The 14,925-nt window shown below is 43.4% G+C and overlaps 1 protein-coding gene and 1 pseudogene across 2 annotated transcripts in view; one reads left to right on the top strand and one right to left on the bottom strand.

Annotated features, from left to right (window-relative positions):
* KIAA1549L (KIAA1549 like) overlaps nucleotides 1–14,925 on the bottom strand; it is a 276,580-nt gene that overhangs the window by 208,631 nt on the left and 53,024 nt on the right. The gene's annotated exons all lie outside the window — the stretch shown is intronic.
* Nucleotides 9,117–11,206, top strand: LOC123601557 (annotated as a pseudogene).

The raw sequence follows: 14,925 nt of genomic DNA, 5'->3' as shown, positions 1-14,925 counted from the left end.
TTTGTCTCACTCTGTTTCTCAAAAATAAATAAATGTAAAATTTAAAAAAATTTAATAAAATGACTATTTTTTTTTTTTTTAGTTTCTTAATGTTTATTTATATTTGAGAGAGAGAGAGAGAGAGAGACAGTGCACGAGCAGGGGAGGGGCAGAGAGAGACAGAGACAGAATCCAAAGCGGGCTCCAGGCTCTGAACTATCAGCACAGCGCCTCCACGGGGCTTGAACTCACAAGCTGTGAGATCATGACCTGAGCCGAAGTCGAATGCTTAACTGAGTGAGCCATCCAGGTGCCCGATAAAATGATCCATTTTAGATAAAGAAGATGTGGTATCTGTGTGTCTGTGTGTGTGTGTATTGTGTGTGCATATACATACACACACACAATGGAATATTACTCAGCCCAAAAAAAGAATGAGAGCTTGTCATTTGCAATGACATGGATGGAACTAGAGTGTATTATACTAAGTGAAATAAGTCAGTCAGAGAAAGACAAATACCATATGATTTCACTCATATGTGGAATTTAAGAAACAAAACAGATGAGCATAGGGGAACTAAAAAAAATAGAGGGAAGCAAACCATAAGAGACTCTTACCTGTAGAGAACAAACCACAGATTGATGGAAGGAGGTGGGCAGGGGATGAGTAAATGGGTAATGGGCATTAAGGAGGGCACTTGTGATGGGCGCTGGGTGTTGTACATAAGTGATAAATCACTGAATTCTACTCCTGAAACCAATATTACACTACATGTTAACTAACTAGAATTTAAAGAAAAAATTGGGGGGAAAATGATCCATGTGAACCAAATCTCTGCCCCCTCCCCCCAAAAAAACCATTAACAAAGGAAAAAAGATGTACACAGTTTGACATCAACAGTTAGCCAAAGATGGGAAATCAGGGACAGCACAGGGCTAAAAAGGGGTAAGCAGGTGGTAATGGGCCAGCCAGGCAGGCTGGGTTCAGACAAGGAATCCACAAGGTAAAGTAGGAACCAGGCCAGAGGCCGCTTTATCCAGTTTGGGCATATACAGCAAAGGTAGGGGACAGGCGTGCTGTAATCCAGTCAGATCTGGTCACTACAGGTACAGGAGCAAGGTGGGAAAGAGCAGGCAGGGTGAAGGTCTTTACAATAAGCAGCTCAAGGCTGGCAAATGCAGGCCTGACTATCGGAGGTGGGGGAGGGGGGCTGTAAGTTATCTATCAAGGGCTTATTATGTGGCATGCACCGACAAGCACTTCTCATCCTTACAACCCTCCTGTGAGGTACACAGTCTTGTTTTATAAAGCAGGAAAGGTTCAGAGAGGTGACACAATGTGTCTCTTTGGGAAGTAGCAGGGTCACGATTCAAACCCAGCACTGTCTGGTTTCAATGACAGCAGTTGCTATGACCCCTTACGTCCTGGTCCAGGGCTCTTCAGTCTCCTTCAGAGCTGCATCCCAGTGATCATGCTGCTTGAATAAACACCCTTTTGTCTTCCATCATCTTCTCTTAACTCGTTTATTCCTTTTTAATCTTGGCTAAGAGGAGGTAAAAGCCTTTTTTCCATTCATACCCACGGAAGACCATCACCCAAGAGTAAATCCACTTTGTCAAGCTAATCCATTTTTTAAATAATGTGTATATATGAGAGTGCTCTAAAAAGTCTGAAGTGCTTTAGAAATGGAAGGTAGAGTTATTTCAAAAATTACCATACTCATCCATACAGCCCAACTCATCTGAGAATCTTCTAGGACTGAAATACTGTGGTCACAAATTATAATGCTGATAAGGTGAGACAGCTAGAATTACTGCCCAGAGTGCTTAAGTCAACAACTCAAGTGTAGAACTGAAAGTTAACTTTTTTCCTTTCATAAGCGAAATGTCCATTATGCAGAGGATATACCTCATGCTGGAGCTGAAGGACTCCAGGGGGCTGGGCCAAGCGTCAGGAGACGGGTTCAAATCCCAGCTCTGCCTTTAACTGGGTGGCTGAGGCGTGACACTGGACCCCTCTGCTTCCCTTCTCTCCCACCCTTCCTCCCCCATCTCAGGTGCCTCCTCTGCAAGGTGGTTTGCTGTACCAATTAAGAGTGAGGATTTGGGGGGAGCCAGATTGCCTGCATTTTTGTTCTGTCTCCATGATTACCAGTTGTAACGCTAGACAACTTACCCAACCATTCTCTACATCCGTGTCCTCATCTCTACAGAGGATAACAACAGTACCTACCTGTGACATTTAATTTTATGTGTCAACTTGACTGGACCACAGAGTGCCCAGATATCTGACTAAACATTATTCTGGATGTTCTTGTGAGTGTGGTCCTGGATGAGACTAACATTTGACTCACTAGACAGAATAAAGCAGATTGCCCTCCCCAAGGTGGGTGGGCCTCAGCCTCTCTGCTGAAGGCTTGAATAAAATAAAAGGCTGAGTAAGAAGGAATTCACTCTCTCTGCCTGACTGTGTCCGATCTGGGACACTAGTCTCTTGCCTTCAAACTCAGACTTGGATTGGACCTAAAACCATTAGCTCTCCTGTGTCTCCAGCTTGCCAACTGCAGATCTTGGACTTTTCAGTCTCCATAAGCATATGAGCCACTTCCTTATAATAAATCTCTAGATATACAAGCGCCTGGGTGGCTAAGTCAGTTAAGCGTCTGACTCTTGATTTCAGTTCAGGTCATGATCCCAGGGTCGTGGGGTCAAGTTCTGTGTCAGGCTCTGTGTTGAGCCTGGAGCCTGCTTAAGATTCTCTCTCCCTCTGCCCCTCTCCCCAGCTCATGCTGTCTTCCTCTAAAATAAAATAATAACAATAATAATAATAATCTCTAGATACCAATATAGGTATAGGTACATATATATACATATGCATCCTATTGGTTCTGCCTGCCTCTGGAGAGCCCAGACTACAAGACCTCAAAATTACTTAGAATTAAATTAGACAACACTCTTCGGACAAAACCCAGCACATCACACGACCTCAATAAATATTATAATTGACCACTAGACATTTAACATCCCAGTCCTACGAGTCTAATTAAAAGAATCATAAAATGTGTAGAAGCAAAACGATTTTTAAAAAACTACAGAACTATAAAAATTTAGGTCACTTCACCTGCAACCACGAGTCTCTTCATTTTCCTTTCTGGAATATGTTTGTGATTTACAGAGACACTGTAACTATGGTGACATCTATAAAAAAAACTACCAAAAAAAAAAAAAAAAAAAAAACCCTGATGCCAGGATCTAAATTACATCCCCATTTGCTTCCTCACCTAAAGAGGTTTTACTACCTCTTTCCAAAGCAAATGTCTGTCCTATCCCTATTCAGGGGGCCTTTGAATCTGCTGAACTTAATTAGAGCAAGTCAAGACGCTACTCCTCAGACATTAGCACTCAGAGTTAATTAGCCAGATATAACACAATTCTTCTTGCCAGGCAAATCAGAGAGCACCCTGGAAAAGCCAAAAGGAAAGGGAACAACATTCTGTGCTGAAGAAAGCAGGCTGAAATACACAAGTCTTAGGCTTTTCCCCAATTTCCGGAAACAACATTGCCCTTCTTTTGACCACTTCTAGGAAATAAAATATCAAACCACCATTTACATTGTAGGCTGACCATCATTCCTTCCATCTTTTCAAAATCAAAAGATGACACGGACAGTTCATCAGAACAACTTTCTTCTGAGAATGCCGATCACACAAGCTACTTTATCATACATTATGGTGGCTTTCAAATGAAAAGCCCAAATGGGATCTCTTTTTTGAAATTTATTTAACCACAAACTATTCAGACTAACTGCAGACTCTTCCCAAGAATACCCATATTATTGTTTGTAAGCTAAGATCATGGAAATAGGAGGGAAAGTGCTTTGATTTCCGTTCAGGACATATTCAAACATATTTTCAAAGAAAATTCATTGAAGCTGAACCCTAATTACAAGTCACCATGAGGTGGTGAAGGAGCTTTCCCCGGTGCTACTTCAAAGGTTCATCCAACAAATATTAATTGGCCACCTCTTGTGTGCGCAGCATGGTGCAAGTGTTTGAGTCTACAATGGCAAACAAAACAGAAAGAGCCACTGCCTTCTCAGAGCTGCTTCTGACAGGGTCAAGGTAAGCCTGGTCCTAGCACAGGACAGAGGCCGCCTAAGCAAACCTACAGGATGCTGACATCCCAAAGGGCCCAGTGGAGGTCATGTGGGGCACTGAGACAAAAGCAGAGAAAGGGCAGGCTTGAACTGTTTCAACAGCTCTAGGAGAAACCACTTCTAAGTTACACCACACTTGGCTTATAAACATGAAACTATGCAGAAATACTCAAATGTAACACCACTTTTTAAAATCAAAGAAGAAATCATTGGCCAGATCTTACCTAAATGAGTTATCCAAGCATACCCTCAGGATAAGTTCAGGCCGTTTGGATGTACATTTTTCCTACATGCTGAAATGCTTTATTAGTCAAGGGGAAAAGACTCAGGTTACATAACATTCACCACCCCCATCACCCCAAATATGACTGACAAATAAAATACAAATGAAAGCCTATTCCAGCACTTCCCAAAAATATTTTGTGAAAAACAGGCCCTATGGGTTTAAAAAAAAAAAAAAGAGGTAAAGGAATATTGCAAAAATATCTTTAGAGATTTATAATGGACATTTACATATTACAAAATAGGAAAAGCCCCAAGTATCCATGTTTTTATGTCAGGCATAGTTGTAAACAATGGGACTAAAGCAGTAAACAAACAACCAAACAAACAAACAAAATCCCTGTTTTTGTGGGGCTGATATTCCAACAGGGGAAACCAAGCAATATATAAGTACTAAGGGAAAAAATAAAGCAGAGGAAGGGAGATCAGAAGAGGGAAGATGATGTTGCTATTTTATATAAGATGATCAGCAGAGACTTCACTGGCGAAAGACATTTGGACAGAAATAGGAAGGGAGAAAGCCCTGTGGCTTTCAGGAGGAAGAGCATTCCAGGCAGATAAAGCAATATGTGCAAAGGCCCTGAGGCAGGAGTGTGTTTGGCAGGACTGTGGCACGGCAAAGATGCCAGCAGTGGCTGAAGTGGTATGAGCAAGGTGGAGAGTGATAGGAAACAAGATGGAAGAGGAAGCCAAGGCTAAATCCTACAGAGATTTTGGCTCAAACTTGAAGTAAAACGAGATGCAACTGGAGGCTTCAGAGCAGAGCTGTAATGTGAGATCTGACTCACAATTTAACAGGATCTCTCTGGCTGCTGTGTTTCACACAGTCTAGATCATGGCAGAGGGAGGGAGAGAAACTAGGAGGCCAATTTGTAGGGTACTTCGAAATTCCAGGTAACAAATGATGGTGGTTTAGAACAGAGTGACTGCAGTGGAGGTTGTGAGACATGATCAGAGTCTGGATATGTTGTGGAGGAGAACCAGGTGGAGGTAGAGCCAGGGGGAGGAGGTAAAAGAGAGGTCAAGGACAGCTCCGAGATTGATGGCCTGAACAACTGGAAGGATGGGGTCATCCAGGGAAGTGGAGATAAAAAGACAGGAGGTGTGAAAGCTGAGGCAAGAGGAAGTTTACGGCCGGAGGTAATGAAGATGAGAAGGAACCACCAAAGAACACTGAGAAGAACTAAGAAAGAATGGTTGTTATCTGGGAAGCCAAGTGAAGAAAGCACATCAGGAAGGAAGGAGTGATCGACCTCCCCTTAAATGTTGCTGTAAGGACAAGAAAATGAGGCCTGAGAATGGACCGCTGGGTTTGACAAAGAGGGAAGCCTTTGGCAACCTTGATAAGAGTCACTCTGTGGGATGATAAGGAGTAAAGCAAAGCTGATTAAAGTGGATTCAAGATAGAATGGGAAACTCCACAACAATGACAAATAACCCAATGAAAAAAAAGGGCAAAGGACTTGAATAGACATTTCTCCAAAGATACAGAAATGGCCAACAAGCACATGAAAAGATGTTCATTCGTCATTAGGGAAATGGGAACCAAAACCATAATGAGATACTGCTTCATATCTACTAGGGAAGCTATGTGGGGGCGGCAGGAGGGAGCAGGAAATATCAAATATGGATGAAGAGGTAAGGCAACTGAAACACCTGTGCATTGTAATGTAAGATGGTCCAGCCACTTGGCCCAAACCACCAAATACTTCAGTGGCTACTCAAAAAGTGAGACGTAGAATTACCATGTGACCCAGCAATTCCACTCCTACGGATATGCCCAAAAGCACAGAAAACAGATACTCAAACAAATACTTGTACATGGATGTGCATAGCAGCACTACTCACAATAGACAAAAGGTAGAAACAACCCAAATGTCCATCAATTAATGAGCAGATAAACAAAATGTGCCATATACATACAATGGGATACTACTACACAATAAAAGGTAATAGAATTCTGATGCATGCCACAACATGGATGAACGCTGAAAACATCATGTAAATGAAATGAGGTCAACATTTTGTATGACTCCATTTTATAAAGTATACAAAAGAAGTAAATCTGTAGAGACAGAAAACAGATTGGTGGTTGCCAGAGGCTAGCGGGAGGGGAGAATAGAGGATGACTGTGTAACAAGTAAGGGGGGTACTTTGGGGATGAGGAAAAGGCTTTGGAACCAGATGAAGGCAGTAGTTACACAGCAATGTGAATGTACTAAATGCTACTGACTTGTACATCTTAACATATTAAAATGGTTTTATGTTAAGTGAATTTCACCTCAATTTTTTTTTTAATTTTTTTTTTTAACGTTTATTATTTTTGAGACAGAGAGAGACAGAGCATGAACGGGGGAGGGTCACAGAGAGAGGGAGACACAGAATCTGAAACAGGCTCCGGGCTCTGAGCTGTCAGCACAGAGCCCAACGCGGGGCTCGAACCCATGGACCGTGAGATCATGACCTGAGCCGAAGTCGGCCGCTTAACCGACTGAGCCACCCAGGCGCCCCTCACCTCAATTTTTAAAAAGAGCAATAGGGGCGCCTGGGTGGCGCAGTCGGTTAAGCATCCGACTTCAGCCAGGTCACGATCTCACAGTCCGTGAGTTCGAGCCCCGCATCGGGCTCTGGGCTGATGGCTCAGAGCCTGGAGACTGTTTCCGATTCTGTGTCTCCCTCTCTCTCTGCCCCTCCCCCGTTCATGCTCTGTCTCTTTCTGTCCCAAAAATAAATAAACGTTGAAAAAAAAATTTTTTTTAAATTAAATAAAAATAAAAAGAGCAATAATGGGAAGAAAGGAATTGGAGACAGTCGGTAAGAAAACTCTTCCAAGGAGGTTTGCGGAAAAGGGGAACAGAGGCACAGAGCAGCAGCTGAAGGGGGATGTATGGTCAAGGTGGGGGCTCTTCTAAAATGGAAGACAGAGGACATGCCCGTCTGCAACTGGAGAGAGGGGACCAGAGGCAGAATTGCTGGCAGGAGGTCCTCAGTCTCATGCACAAGAATCAAAGATGCCTCATCCTTAACAGGAGAGGAGGCAGGATACGGGCAGCTTGGTCGAGGCAGCAGTGGAGGCTTGCAGAAATTCTCTTGGGCTAGTTTTTTCTTAGGAGATGTGGGGAGGTTAGGAGTGGGGAGAAGGTGTGAAGCAGTTATCCCAGAGAGTGGGTGGGCAACTAGACTAAGGCAATAGGGGAGCAGTGTTGGGCAGCTTGAACAGCCCACTCAAGGTTAATGGTAGCAAACTGATGAGACTAGTAAGCCCGGTTGTGTGGTTTTTTCCAACTGTATTCAGTTGCCTGGGTAAAGGTGGAGAGCTATTTAATTTATTTATCCCTAAGTTCCCCCGAAGATATCCGACCATAGAAACCTATTAACAGCCCCCAAAGAGTCTACATACAATTCTACTCTACGATTAGATAGATAATGGAGGATAGAAAAATACCAGTACCTCTTTCTAACCAGCGATAGATAGATAAATGATAAGGGAGGGGCCAGGTCTGGAGGCCCACAGGGGAACACAGGCATTAGACTGGCCAGGAGGGCACCCATTAAGAGGGAGTAAGAGGGAGAACAAAATGGCACAGCTGTCAGAGTCTGAGCTTTGGAGTCAGATTTCCACTCCAGCTGAGTGATATTGGGCAAATGAATCTCTGTGAGATGTATCATAAAATGGGGGAACTATCAACTGCCTTTCAAGGATGTTATGAGGATTAATGATGATAAGCACTTAGCACTCAAGTTTCTAGCATATAACGGGCATCCAATCTAAGGAGGGAACTGTCATTATTAACCAGTCAGATCTGCCAGATCAACCAGATATGAAAGATGATGCAACCAAAACACTGTCAACCCAGGTGCCCAACCACCTGTGCACTAGGATGGTCTCTGGGGAATCTCAAAGAGTTGACATGACTCCCTGTCAATCTACAGTGAGGAACTTCACCAGTCAAGATACAACCTGCCTGCTTTAGCTCAAGAGTAAGTTGGTGTTTCTAGCTCCCAAGTTAATGTGCAAAAATGAAGCACCCTCCACTTCCTATAAAACAGTACATTTTGCAAAAGCTGCCATGCATCCCAGTATCATGTGTTTAATGTTTGAAGTAATTTTAGACTTACAGAAAATTACAAAAACAGTACAGAGTTCAGTACCCTTCAGCCAGCTTCTTCCAATGTTAACATCTTACATAACCATAATACAACTGCCAAAATCAGGAAAATAACTCTGATAAATTACTATTAACTACTTGACAGACCTTATTTGAATGCTGCCAGCTTTGCCTCTGATGTTCTTTTTCTCATGCAGGATCCAATCCTGGATCCCACATTGGATTTAGTTCTCAAGTCTTTGCTAGCATCTGCCCACCTGTGACAGTTCCTCTCTGTCTTTGTCTTTCACAGCCTTGACATCTGCCAAGAGAACTGGTCAAGTATTTTACAAAATGTCCCTCGATTTGGGTTTGTCTGATGTTTTCTCATGATAGAGTCAGATTGTGCATTTTGAGTAAGAATCCTCCTGATGGGATGTTTTGCCCTTCTTGGTGCATCAAAAGGGGGCACATCACAGGGGCGCCTGGGTGGTTCAGTCGATTAAGGGTCCAACTTCGGCTCAGGTCATGATCTCACAGTTTGTGGGTTCGAGCCCTGTATCAGGTTCTGTGCTGACAGCTTGGAGCCCGGAGCCGGCCTCCGATTCTTTGTCACCCTCTCCTCTCTCTGCCCTCCCCTACTCGTGCTCTCTCTCTCTCTCTCTCTCTCTCTCAAAAATAAATAAACATTTAAAAAGGGGAGGCACATCACAAAAGAGTCACTACATCTCAGTCCTGGTGCTGGCACTCTAAGGTAGTGTTTGCTGGGTTTCTGCACCCATATCATATTTGATGCAGTGTAAAATAGAATCCCAGCCTTTCTCCTGGTCATAATGGAAAAAACTAGATATTTCCATTGACATCCCAACAGCTGCACACCAATAAATGTAATTGTGCTCAGCACTCAAAGGGTTTACTTTTATTTCTTTCTTTTGATTATACTGCAGGCTATTTTAACCCCAAATATGTTTAAAAGAGGAGAGAGAGAATTTTAGTGACACCCCCAGCCCATAGCACTGACTCAGCCATACCCAGAATCCCTTCTCAACCTAAGTGCCCCCAAGTCCCACATGAGAACTCAGGTATCAAAAGAAACAAGAACAAAAATCATCAACCCCATGATGAGTACCATGTTCAAGGCTCTTTACATACATCATCCCTGTTTCTCAGAACTTTGAGGATATATGTTATTAGCTACATTTGAGGAAATGAGGAAAGCTCAGAGAATTTAACTACTTTGACTCCTATCAAACCTAATATAGTAGAGCATGACCTCTAGACCACCTGATGCTCAGCCTCCTGACATGGCACCTGCTGTAATATTAAGTCTGACCAGTGTGGGAGGAATGTATCTTTCCTAGGCTCGGCCCCACAAATGCTAACAAAATGCATAATCCAGTCATAATGACAACTACTCTTTATATGGTGTTATCCTTCCCTGGATATTCTCTTTTTTAATTTCATAACAGCTATAAGATATGTTTGCACCCCATTTCACAGAGGTCAGAAAGAGCAAATAACATGTCCAATGTCCACTATCCAAAACCAAAACCAAAACCAAAACCCTAACCTAAGTCTGGCCATGCCTCTAATTTATAGGAAATATGCCACAAAGATACGATCAGCAAAATCCAAACTGATAAATTCCATAAGAAAACAACCTGGTTTTTTTCCCCTTGCACTTTTATATGATAGAGAGAAGTGAGAGAGAACCCATAAATTAAAAGATACTTAAAAGACACTTTTATAAATATCAGATGTGGAGCTTGTTTGGATCCTATTTCAAACAAAGTGTAAAAAGAAAAAGAAAATCTATGACATTGGATTCTATTGATATTAAGAATTATTGATTTGTTCAGACATGATAATGACATTTTAGTTCTGTTTTTAAAAGGTTCTTATCTGCTTTCCTTTTGGTGGCACACAGCGGCAAGATGGTGGTGCAAATCTCCAAAGAAGAGGCAGTGTGTCACTGATGGCATCTTCAAAGCTGAACTGAACGAGCTTCTCACTTGGGAACTGACTCAAGATGGCTACTCTGGAGTTGAGGTCTGAATTACACCAACCAGGACAGAAATCATTATCCCGGCCACCAGGACGTAGAATGTCCTTGGTGAGACGGGCCAGTGGACCCGGGCATTGACTGCTGTGGTTCAGAAGAGATTTGGCTCCCCTGAGGGCAGTGTAGGGCTTCATGCTGAAAAGGTGGCCACAGAAGGTCTGTGTGCTATTGCCCAGGCAGAGTCTGTGGGTTACACATTCCTAAAAGGCCTTCCTGTGTGGAGGGCCTGCTAGGGTGTGTTATGGGTCATCATGGAGAGTGGGGCCAAAGGCTGCAAAGTCATGGAGTCTGGGAAACCCTGAGGACAGAGGGCTAAATCCATGAAGTTTGTGGGTGGCCTGATGATTCACAGTGGGGACCCATGAACTGCTCAGACAGAGTGTGCTGGGCATCAAAGTGAAGATCATGCTTCCCTGGAACCCAAGTGGTAAGAATGGTGCTAAGAAGCCCCTGCCTGATCAGGTGAGCACTGTGGACCCCAAAGATGGGGTACTTCCCACCACCCCCATCGAAACAGAAGAGTGGGAAGTCAGAGCCACCTGCCACGCCACACCCAGTACCCACAGCATAACAGGGTCTCCTTGGCAGCTGGATCTGGAGTCTGGATATTGCTCTATAAGGACTTTTCATAAAATCTTTGAAAAAGAAAAAAAAATCATAAAAGTTAACAAAGGGTCCTTATCTTTTTAGAGATTCATATTGAAATATCTATGAATGAAAGAACATGACATCTTGCATTCTATTAAAAATTATATTGGGGGGAAGAGTAGACGCTGTTACCATTGAAACAAATTGGCCAGCAGTTAACAGCCATTGAAGCTGAGTGATGGGTAAATGGGGGAGGGGGGTTCACTATACTACTTTCCACATTTTTGTGTATATTTGAAATTCTTCCTAATAAAATCTTACAAAAGAAAAAAAAAATGCCCAAGATCACACATATTGCAAATGAAGGGCAGAGTCAGGACCTGAACTCAGGAGATCCAAGTCCAAACACTGACTTCCTCTCATCCCTACTGTACCTAGATATCTCTCCTATGCATTTATCCTATTTCAAAGCTTCTGTCTCAAAAGGAAATGCCACAACAGATCATTCTTAGAAGCCCAGAGTTTCTTCAATGAAAGCTGCAATACAACATATAAAATACAGCTGTCAGAGAAACAAGTATTAGTGAGAAGATCCCGTGATACACCATGGTGATTCAGAAACTTTCAAAACCTACACTTCCTTTGCTGTGCATACAGAGCAAATCAGAGAATGAGCCAACCAAGAGAACTAAGAGTCCCCTAATTGAGAAATGTATAAAATAGGCCTTCAGAACCAAGAAGAGCTGTTTGTAATAAACACAGAAAAAGTTCTCTTATGATCTAAGTAATAATGCATATTTAACACTTTAAAAAGTGCTCTCAGGGGAACCTGGGTGGCTCAGTCAATTGAGGGTCTGACTTCAGCTCAGGTCATGATCTTGCAGTTCGTGGGTTCAAGCCCCACTGCTGTCAGTACAGAGCCTGCTTCAGATTCTGTATCTCCCTCTCTCTCTGTCCCTTCCCTGCTCATGCTCTCTCTCTCAAAAATGAAAAAACAGGGCCCCTGAGTGGCTCAGTTGGTAAGTGTCTGACTTCGACTCAGGTCAGTTTGAGCCCCTCAAATGTTACGTCGGGCTCTGTGCTGAGAGCTCAGAGCCTGGAACCTGCTTCAGAGTCTGTGTCTCCCTCTCTCTCTGCCCCTCCCCCACTCATGCTCTGTCTCAAAAATAAAGCATTAAAAAAATTTTAATGAAAAAATAAACTTTAATTTTGAAAAAAAGAAAAGAAAAAGTGCTCTCAGATTAATTAATTCATCTTAGGCTCTCAAAAATTCCTTGAGATAATTTGGAGTACATAAGTAACATCCCTACCTTTAAAAATGAACCAAATGAGACATAAAGAGGTCAAGATTTGATACCTGGATGGGGACTCAAAGTCAGGATTTCATTCATTCATTCATTCATTCATTCACTCAACAAGCACTGACACCCAGCCTGCTTTCTATTCTAAGTGCCTGGGATATAGAGATACCAGAGACCTAGGGTCTCTGGGCTAGAGGACTTTAGGATTTCCCCATGCCCTTCTAACAGAGAGTCCAGGCAGGCAGCCCTTTCCCAAAGCCCATCTCCTGCCCACTCCCCATCCTGAGTCCCACATACAGCCAGGATTCTGCAGAAACAGGTGGGCTCTCGGTGGTTCCTGGGGAGCCTTGTGCATTTAAAGCCTGAATGAAGATCATCATTTTCCTGGTTGAATCTCTTCTATTTGCCTTCTCATCAGTATTCAGAGCAGGGTATGTATTTCCACACGCAATAAATGACTCCAGAAAAGGAGTGGTGTCAACTTCACCCGCAGAAAAATAAATCACATTTATATCATTCAACTAATATTTATTGAACACTTACTATCAGCCAGGTACATGAGGGACCAATACGATGAATATAAGACAGTCTCAGCCATCCAAGAGCCTACGATCAATAGGTGCTATGATCACATACTTAACAGCATTAGGGGCGATGTTATTTTGTGTAACATACGATTGACTTTTTAACACTTAAAACTTTGAGAAGTCATAAGCTTTTCTTATTCTTCTTCTTGTTTCTCATGGCAACGTCCACTGACCTACACCTCACAATAAGCCACATGTTGCCGTATATTATAAATTCAACTCAGAAAAGAGGAGAGGGCTTGGGGAGGGATGAAAGGGCTTCTTAGAATTGATTGAAATGTAAGGACTGACATCTCATTTTAAAGAACTTATTTTAAAAGAAAAGCACAGTCTAGGGATCACATGCAGCTGGGGGGAATCAAGGAGGTCTCAAGGAGGATGTAGCTTCTGAGGAAGACCTGGAAGAACAGGAGAATCCAGTGAGTAGATGTGGGAGGGCACTCCCAGTGCAGCAGTGGCCCAAGCAAAGTGACAAAGGGCCAAGAAAAGGGCAAAACACACCCTAGCTACTAAGAATGTAATCCTTTAGGAAGGAGCACACATGTGCGTCTAAGAGTTGCCCTGGGATGCTTATGAACCGTCCTGTGTCCCACTCCTAGGGATTCTGACTCAGACGGTCAAGAGAGTGGACTCTGGGAATCTGTAGGTATGGGTGGATTGTGGACAATACTATGAGAATCAGTTGTAAGGAGGTATGGGTGAGAGACAGAACACAGACTTCATGGGGCAGGGATCACACAGACAAGTGCCACGCGATTGCCACAATCAGAATTACACTTGTCAAAGTGAGGTCACCAGACCAGCATCACCCGGGAACTTGTTAGAAACACAAATTCTTGGGGCGCCTGGGTGGCTCAGTTGGTTAAGCTCCTGAGTCTTGGTTTCAGCCCAGGTCATCTCACAGTTTGTGAGTTCTAACTGCGAGCAGGGCTCCGCCCTTGGGATTCTCTCTCTCCCTCTCTCTCTGCCCCTCCCTGTCTCTCGAAAGAAAGAGAAAGAAAGAAAGAAAGAAAGAAAGAAAGAAAGAAAGAGGAAGAAAGAAAGAATTTTTTTAATTAAAAAAAAAAAAGAAATACAAATTCTCAGACCCTATCCCAAAATCTACTAAATCGGCAACTCTGGGGTGGGATCCAACAGTGTTTTAACAAGCCCTCTGGTGATTCTGATGCCTGCTCGAGCTGGAAAGCACCACTCTGAGTTCACCCTGGCAATGGTGTGTTATGGCCAAAATTGCATTAAAATTCCCACTAACTGCAGTCCTGGCTAACCTCAAATTATTGTTATTCCGTCTTTTCTTCCCTAAAAGGGGAGGGGCTGCAAACCAGCATGGTTTGAACGACTTACTAATCTGCTTTATAAGTCACTAATAATTTAATGCTTGACCAAGGGACTGCAAAAGTATTAAAATGAGAGTGCTTAGTCAGCACTTCCTAAACTTTCAGGTGCATACGAATCACCTGGAGATCTTGTCCAGGTAAAGATTCTGAATCCATAAGACTGAGTTAGGGCCTAGGCTTCTGCATTTCAAACAAGCTCCCTGGTGATGCTGTTGCTACCAGCCCACAGCCCATACTTGGAGTGGCAAGAAATTACCTAATTCCACAAGTCTAAAAGCCCCTGTAGCAGGACACCATCTCCCCACCAGCTGGGCTTTCCTCTCTGACCTGCCCCACCCCCACCCCATGATATGCTCCAGCGGCCCCTCTGCCCACTCTCCCCACACACTCCCTGTGCCTTCTTTCCCTTTTCTCCTCATCAGCCACTGCTTGGAAACTTCCACTGGTACAGCCCCCTGCCTGAGAAGAGGGGCTTTCTGGGCCCACATGCCAGCGGAGGGAGTTAATGCGCTGCCCCAAGCACCTCCACCTTCCTCCAGAGAGAC

The sequence above is a fragment of the Leopardus geoffroyi genome, chromosome D1 (genome assembly GCF_018350155.1).
Source record: "Leopardus geoffroyi isolate Oge1 chromosome D1, O.geoffroyi_Oge1_pat1.0, whole genome shotgun sequence".
NCBI lineage: Eukaryota > Metazoa > Chordata > Mammalia > Carnivora > Felidae > Leopardus > Leopardus geoffroyi.
Note: the sequence above shows the minus strand (reverse complement) of the source record. Positions and strands in the feature narration are given on the sequence as shown.